This window comes from Euphorbia lathyris, chromosome 2 (genome assembly GCF_963576675.1).
Source record: "Euphorbia lathyris chromosome 2, ddEupLath1.1, whole genome shotgun sequence".
Lineage (NCBI taxonomy): Eukaryota > Viridiplantae > Streptophyta > Magnoliopsida > Malpighiales > Euphorbiaceae > Euphorbia > Euphorbia lathyris.
This window is the reverse complement of record NC_088911.1, coordinates 58,172,865-58,181,819: the sequence shown is the minus strand read 5'-3', so window position 1 is coordinate 58,181,819 and position 8,955 is coordinate 58,172,865. Positions and strand designations below refer to the sequence as shown.

Here is an 8,955-nt window from a genome sequence, read left to right as displayed (position 1 = left end):
ACTGAAGCTGAAATTGACGTGGTATACTTATTTAGCTTTTTAGAGAGAGAAAGAGAGAGAGGGAGGAGTTAGAGAGAAAAAAGGAAAGAGAGAGAGAGAGTTGAATGAAGGGGAGAGAGAGTGCGTGTATTTTTACTTTTTTTTTATTTGGGAGTGATAAGTGTATTTTAGTCATTGCATATGTGGTGGGTCAATTTTTATTAATGAGTGGAATGAAAACCGTTGAGGTGGCGTGAAATCACCTATAAGGTCATACATATTAATGAGAAAAAATGATGGTTGCACAATGGGGCAAACATTATACACCACATATGAGATAAAGTCTTATAAAACATAAAGTTATGGTTATTTACACAATAAAAAAAATATCATTATATAAAATATCTACTACCATACTAATAATAAAATAATTTTTCTATTACTAATGTGGTTGAATCCTGAGAGTCCATATGGCAATCTATAAATGCACAAAAACAATGTTAAGGGGGCCATTGTACGGCGAAATCGCTTTGATCTAAGTCAATTTATGGAAAGGAATTGAGGATTATTATCACAATCAGTAAACAATGATGATTCACCGTTCGATCTAGACTTATTAAATTTATACATTATAATAATTTGAATTTCCACCATTAGATTTTAATAAATCTAAATCTAATAATTTGGTCATTCAGGCCAGATAGAAATAATATACAATTGTCTTTTTTTGAAACGAAAGAAGAGCTCATTCATTACACAAATTAGACACAATAGTTTCCTGCAGCCAAACCGGAGCAAAAAAGGATACAAACTCGTTAGCATTGGACATGGCATGCCGTGCAATGACATGGGCCCCCCTGTTCGCTAGACGCGGAGAGAAAGACACTGAGAAGTCGTGTCGGCTACTTAAGATAACCCTACAGTCCTGAATAATTGTACCAAAAACAGAATAATATAGCGCATTAGACTTGATGCTATTAATGGTAATTAAAGAATCACTTTCAAAACAAACATTAATACAGTTCAGGTAAATACACCAAAACAAGGCTTCGCGAAGGGCAAGCGCTTCAGCCTCCCTGATGTCGGCGATGAATGGGAAAAGGCGGCTACGGCAAGCCATGAAAGAACTGTCGGAGGAACGGAGCAAGGCTCTAATCCCACTGCGGCCCTCATTGCGAAAGCAAGATGCATCGCAGTTGCATTTTAAGGAACCAGACGGGGGCCGAATCCACCGCCAATTGCACGTCTGACCCGTGACAGCAGTCGTGTTGTGCATTTGGGAGGGGTTTGCAAAATTGTACCTTTGCATAGATTGCATCGCAGGGTGATCGAGTGGTAGTGAGTTACGGACAGCAGTGTTTAGTCGCATCGGGGTGGTGTTGTCGCCCGGCAGGCGTCGACCCAAGGAGGGACCCGCATCGAGGGGGGCGGGCCGTTGATGATCAGAAGCAAGGAGGCCCGGCAGTGAGGAACCAACGGCCAGCCGAGGTGACACTGACACCTCTTGAGGAGGCCGATTCAGAGCACTACGGGCAGCAACGGTAACCCACATGCCAAGTCCTTCGGACGTGTCACACGGAAGAGATTGGTGAGCCGAAGCTTTTACTTTTGCAAGTCGCCATGCAGCAAGGTAGTTGAAGGCTAAAGGGATCGCCACTTCTGGTAATTGGAGTTTGCTCTCCCAAACAAATTGGTTTCTTTGGTTCCAAATCACCCAAAGAGTCATCGCTACTTTGGTTAAATCCGCCTCGTTGATAGACACCAAAACCTGCAAAATCGAACTCGTTAGGTAATCAAGTTGGAAAACATCCGTATTGATCCCGGATAGGTTCCAACATTCCTGGGCATAGATACACCCAACAAATAGATGGTAATCGTGCTCAATATCAGTATGACAGAACGGACAATGGGTTGGGATTGACATTCCCCGTCCTGCTAGCCTGTGCCTTGTACCCACACAACCCGAGGCCAGCTTCCATACAAACATTTTGATTTTGGGTGGAATATGCAATTTCCATAGCCTGCTCCAACCCGCATCAGGGATATCCCCACTGTACCCATCACATAAAACTCTGTACCCAGATTTACTCGAATACATTCCATCCTTGGTGTAATTCCACATAATCCCATCCTCAACCTCTCTGCTAGGCAAGAGCATTCTATAAGCAATGCGGGCATCATCTGCAGATAGCAGAGCCTCAATATTGCCTCTATCCCAAATCTTCCTACCCTGCACAAAAAGATCCACAACCTTAATGTCACTTTGCTGTGCCTCAGAGCTCCTCTGCGCCATAAAAGGGGCAACAGTATTCAACCAAGGGTCCTTCCATACCGAGATGGACTTGCCATCGCCGATCCTCCACCTTACTCCCCTTTTCAAGACTTCAATGGCTCTCCAAACACTCCCCCAAACAAAACTAGGATTATTGCCTAATTTGGAGGAAAGGAAGGGAACTCTAGGAAAGTATTTGGCTTTAAACAGCTTCCCCACCAACGAGTTTGGAGTGACCAAAAGCTTCCAAGCCTGTTTGCCTAGTAAGGCCAGATTAAATTTCTGGAGGCTCCTGAACCCTAAGCCCCCCTCACCCTTGTGCCTGCAGAGACGATCCCAGCTCTGCCAATGGATTGACCGCCTACCCTCCGGTTTCATACCCCACGAAAATGAATTCATTATTTTTTCAAGATCCAAGCATAAGGACTTAGGCAATTTAAAGATACTCATGCAAAAAGTAGGCAACGCCTGAGCCACAGCCTTAATCAACACTTCCTTACCTGCAGCAGATAGGAACCTAAAAGTCCAGGCACTCAACCTTTTGCGCAGTCTGTCCTTTAGAAAGCTAAAGATTGCAATTTTGGACTTCCCAATTAACGATGGGAGGCCCAGATATCGGCCGGTGTCCAATGGGTTAGAAACCTGAAGAAACCCACACACTACATTGCGCAGCCCAGTGTCCACATTAGGGCTAAAGAAAATCCCAGATTTCTGCAGGTTAATAGCCTGACCCGAGGCAGACTCATATTCGACCAGAATCGCTCCAATTTTGGTACATTCATCCATGGAAGCTCTGAAGAACAGAAAGCTATCATCTGCAAAAAACAAATGGGTGATAGTGGGAGCTCCCCTAGATATAAGGAAGCCATGAATCGCACCCTCATCAGCCGCCTTAGTGATTAGTTTAGATAAGACTTCGGCACACAGTATAAAAAGGTAAGGGGAGAGAGGATCACCCTGTCTTAGGCCTCTGCCAGGAGTAATCGGGCCCACAAACTTTCCATTAATTGAAATAGAGTACACAACTGAGGAGATACACAACATAATCCAATCAATCTAGATCTCCGGGAAGCCCAATTTTACCATAACCAACCTCAGGAATGTCCAATCGACCATATCATAGGCCTTGCTAATATCAAGCTTCAGTGCAACTTCCCCCATCCTTCCCCTATTCTTTCTCTTCATAAAGTGTAAGGACTCAAAGGCCACCATGATGCTGTCAGAGATAGACCTGCTAGGGACAAAAGCATATTGGTTCTCAGAAATCAGGGATGGTAGAACCTTCTTGACCCTGTTGGCCAGGACTTTGGCAATTAGCTTGTAGAGAACATTGCAAAGAGAAATAGGGCGAAAATCCTTCATGCCTTCAGGCCTATCATTTTTAGGAATCAAGACAATAATCGTATCATTTAAGTGGGGTGGGAATTCCTTCCTATCCAGGTATCCAATACAAGCTCTAACGACCTCAACTCCAATAATATCCCAAAAGTGCTGGAAGAAGCCCAGATTAAGCCCATCAGGGCCAGGAGATTTATCCGGGTGCATTTGGAACATAGCTACCTTAAACTCTTCATGGGTAAAACAGGCACACAACTCAATCTGCATCTCAGCATTGATTAATGGGACAAGCACATTAACAGCATCATAACAAGAAATGGATGGGCTAGCAAACACATCAGAGAAATAGTCCCTAGCCAAGGGTCCCAGATTCTGCATACCTTCCACCCACAGACCATTGTTATCCTTTAAGTGCCGAATGGTGTTTCTCTGTTTCCTAGCCTTGACACATGCATGGAAAAACTTAGTATTCTGGTCCCCCTCCTGCAACCAGAAGTTCTTAGACCTTTGTTGCCAGTGAGTGGCTTCAGCATCTAGCAAGCTATTTAGTTCTTTACGGGCCTGAATGAAGTGGTCAACATCGACCGGAGCATTGCTGTCAATAAGACGGTCGAGCTTCCTCTTACACGCCTCAATCTGCTTTCTAAACTGCAGGCGATACTTATTGCCCCATTGTTCCATGCTACTGGCACATGCCGCCAGCTTTTCTTCGAGATTTCGACAACTACTACTCAGCCAACCTGTACGAACAAACTCTCTGAAATCCGGATCTCTAAGCCATTCTTGTTCAAAGCGGAACTGACGCTGCCCCCCATCCCTAACTGCCATAGCAAAAACCAGGAATATTGGAGCATGATCAGAGTAGGAAGAAATCAAAGTACGCAACCTATGATTTGGGAATCTGTCAAACCAAGCGCTAGTTACCAGGGCCCTATCCAGCCTCTCTCTGACTACCCTGTGTGGGGAGATCAAGAAGCAGATTTTGCTCCATAGAAAGCTAGAATTTCCTCATCAAACTAAACGGGTAGGGTGGGCCCCCAGCTTTCTCTGAGGCCGAAAGAATACAGTTAAAATCCCCAATGACCAACAGAGGTAGAATCGAATAGGAGCACAGTTGGTTGAGTAAACTTCATGAGCCATCATGGTTGGCCCGGTTAGCATGCCCATAGAAACCCACCATCCTCCAATCACCCTTCTCAGTATCATGCATCTGAACTTCAATATGGTGATCCGAGAAAGAAATTACCGAAGCCATATCTAACTTCCTCCAAAATAGGGCAAGCCCTCCACTTCTCCATCTACAATCTACAGAGAACGAACTTTTAAAACCAAATTTTCTATTCAACACATCGATACATGACCTAGTAACTAGAGTTTCAATCAAAAATACCACGTCCGGTTTGCTTGATTTCACAAGCTCCCCGAAAGACCGAACTGCACGAGAGTTCCCCAACCCTCGGCAGTTCCAACTTAAGCAATTCATATCCCTCGGCAGGCCTGCTCTCTAGGCCGTGCCGTTTCTATGTCAAGAGAAGATGAAGAATCCACAGGGATTGTAGAAACTGTCACCTTCGGGGAGTTGGTAGTCATATCTGGGCCTTTGCCCTGTAGCTTGTTCACTATTGCTTGCACTAAGATTGAAACAGGACCCGCCCTTCTCCTCTTGCGGTCCGCTGCCAGTTCTAAGCCGTCATCTTCACTATCCACTGTCATGTTTACTGCCTCGACCTCCTGGGCATTATGTGGATTGCCATCTCCACTACCCACAACCTTCTTACCCTTCAGTCTGTCCCCTGGCTGTTCCGTCTAGATATTGTCCTTATTCGCACCCGACTCCCCAGCCTTAGAGGTATTAGCACTCGTGACCTCCTTGGCAGTCCCGCCACCCTGAACTGAAGACATAGCCTTACTCCCTGGCTCTCTCAACCATTTCACATTCAGTGCATCCCCAACCCTCCGAACCGGGGCCTTCAGCCAATCCCCCCACTCATTGGTAATCTCCTCAGGCTTCATTGTGAAAATCTTCTCACAGTATCTATCAGTGTGTCCTAACAGACCACATATATAACAAAAGGTTCCCAATCTCTCATACTTGAAGGATATATACGCCTAGTCCTCCTTACTTTTCCTAATCTTTTTCATCCTCTTCAGAGGTTTCCGTATGTCAATCGAGACTCTGAGCCTCATATACTATCTATGTAGCGCAACGTTGTTATTGAGATCATACTCTTGGTATTTGCCAATGAAATTCCCAATCTGTTTCCCTACTCCTTCAGACATAGAACCTATAGGCAAGTCATATATCTGAACCCAGAAGTCTGAAATGTTCAGTTCAACCATCTCAGGAGAAGGTTCATCCTTCCATACAGCAAGCACAAGCAGATGGTTATCAAATGACCAAGGATCTCCCGACACAACACGAGACATATCAACTTCATGGAAAAATTCAAACACATACTTATTGATTGACAGTTCCGAGATTGCCACTCCCCTACCCGGTCTCCAGATAGTAGCCAATCTGGCCTTCATAGCCACTGAATTTATTGGTCTTTCAGTAAGGAAACGGCCAATCAAAGTTAACCCCTCATTTTTGGCAATAGGATTGGAAGATGGTCCCTGAAGGTCGAGTTCCTCCTCCTCTCCATCGGACAGAGACAGGTTATTGATAGCTTTCTCAACACCGGCTATAACAGTTATAGTTTCAGCAACAGTAATGGTACTCCAGCAGATAAACAATAACCAGCAAAAACAATGCTAACACTCAAAGCAAACAGTGGCAAGAAACAAAGAGCAAAACCAATAAAATTCCCACAAAACTAAATAAGCCAGGAACAATAATCGCACATAGGGGATATTTCCCAAAGCTTGAACTCACCAAACACCAAACACCACAACTACTTCAGTTAATGCAGCACAAGCAACCAAGGAAAAAGAAAACTTACCCGAGCGCCCTAATCGGACGCGAAGACTCCAGCAACACCGCCGATATGCTCCCAGTCGAAAGTACTGAAACCTGAGGAAGACACGAAGACTTCAGTACGGTTGTGAAAGCTGGGAAGGCGGCAATGGCGGCGGACACAGAACCAAGAAACGGGATCAGAGAAGCAGGGGGAGCCGAGCAGCACTACGGCCAGGAGCAAGCACTCACGACGCCGTCAGCGAAGGAGAGACGGTCAAGACTCACGACGGCACCGGAACGGTGGCGGAGATAAGCAGAAAACGAGCAGTTGAGGCGGCGGCGGCGGCTTCGGGCGTGTAAGGTTTCAGGTGAGGCGGCGGCGGGTGTAGGGTTTTTTCGCCAGATATCGCGGTTTACCTCATATCTAACAATTGTATTATATACAATTGTCTTCATAGCTAACTTTCTAAATAATTAGGAGACCGCTTGATATTTCAAAGTATCAAATTGAATAATAATAAACTTAATTAATTTTGTTACTTGTGAAATCTAATCAGTGTATAATTTGACATTCAGAACCTATTTTTTTAGTTCTCTTTTATCAATATTCCTTCATGCATAAATTTATTCAGTTTTTAGCTAAAAAAAAAAAAAAAACTAAAAAAATTTAAATGATGTCCTCCCATGCTCTCATCTCTCTAATTCTGATGCCCCATGAAGTAAAAAGGGAAAATTACATAGAAATTTATCTTTTAAAAACTATTTACGATCATGTCAAGTCATAATTTTGGATTATGTCAAACTAGTAAAATCAATACTTTTAATATATTTTAAGGATTATAATTTATAAATTAGAAGTCTAGAATATATTTTTTAGGGTTTATGATTTATGAATTGGAGTCTAGAGTTTTTAAATTATGGTATAAAATCATAATATATAAAGAATAATGACATATTAAAAATTATGTTTGGTGATATGACTTAGTTGTAATTTTGTAGTTAATTATGATATTCGTGTAATTGACCCAAGTAAAAAGTCATATTTAATATATTTTAAGAATTATAATTTATAAATTAGAAGTCTAGAATATATTTTTTAGGGTTTATGATTTATGAATTGGAGTCTAGAATTTATAAATTATAGTATAAAATCATAATATATAAATAATAATGATATATTAAAAATTATGTTTGGTGATATGATTTAGTTATAATTTTGTAGTTAATTATGATATTCGTGTAATTGACACAAGTAAAAAGTCATATTATTGGGTTGGACTAACGGCCCACCATCAACAAGTTATATTGTGTGTAATAACTAATAATAAAAGAAAGAAAAAACAAAAATAATTTCGTCGACAGCAGGGTTCGAACCTGCGCGGGCGAAGCCCAACAGATTTCAAGTCTGTCTCCTTAACCACTCGGACATATCGACTTGATTGCTAGATTTCCAATGTACTTGTAATTGATTAATGGCAGCTATACGCTTGGAGCGTTACTTTAAGCACACTAATGCAAATATGCGATGGCAACCTCAAAAGTTCTTCAATTTTCACTCGAAAAAAGCGAAATATATATACTTTTAACTTCCCATTAAAAAAAAAAATACTTAATACATCATTCATCCCATGGACTTGTCCAAAATTGTTGATTGACCCCTGAACGTTCAAAGTATCTTGATAGTCTCATGAACTTTCAAAGTGTCTCGATAGCCCTCTGAACTTGCATAAAATGTTCAGTTAGCCATCTGAACTTGCATAAAATATAATCAATTAATCATTCGGTTGTAAAAAAATAAGTTAAATGCGGAAGATATGTTGCACGCATCTTAAAAAAGTAAAACGACCAAGGTCGGGATATGCGATTATAATATTAGAGAAGAAAATGTTTTATAGTTGAATAAGTAAGAAATTATTTTTTAACATGTTTTAATCTATTTTGTGAAGTATGTAATAACATTCTAAGTGACGTGTAACATACCTTCCGCATTTGACTTACTTTTTTACAACCGAATTATTAATTGATTATATTTTACGCAAGTTCAGGGGGCTAACTAAACATTTTATGCAAGTTCAAATGGCTATTGAGACACATTAAAAGTTCAGGGAGCCAATCAGCCATTTTGGACAAGTTCAAAGGGCAAATGATGTATTAAGCCAAAAAATACATCACTAATTTTAACTTCTTAATTCATTAATGTACCCTTGATTATAATGTCTACAAAAATAAACCTTATGATTTTGGTTATTTTTAAACATAAATTACGTGGTTTAAAAGTTTGCAAGCTGGTATCTCGTGGTTCATTTCGTTAGCAAAGTCAATCCAAATTGATTAACTGTGTTTAAAAAAGTCAAAAGTCAATGATAAATAGTTATTTTTATTTTTATAGTTATTTATTTTATAAATTAACTCTATATTATTCCTGTTTCCCCTAGTTTTATCTCTCATCTTCTCTTAGAAGATAGGA

At 41.2% G+C, this 8,955-nt stretch overlaps 1 non-coding gene across 1 annotated transcript; it reads right to left on the bottom strand.

Annotated features, from left to right (window-relative positions):
* Positions 1-7,841: 7,841 nt before the first annotated feature.
* Positions 7,842-7,923, bottom strand: TRNAS-UGA (transfer RNA serine (anticodon UGA)). Its single transcript has one exon. It is a non-coding gene; the product is annotated as a tRNA-Ser (tRNA).
* Positions 7,924-8,955: the final 1,032 nt, after the last annotated feature.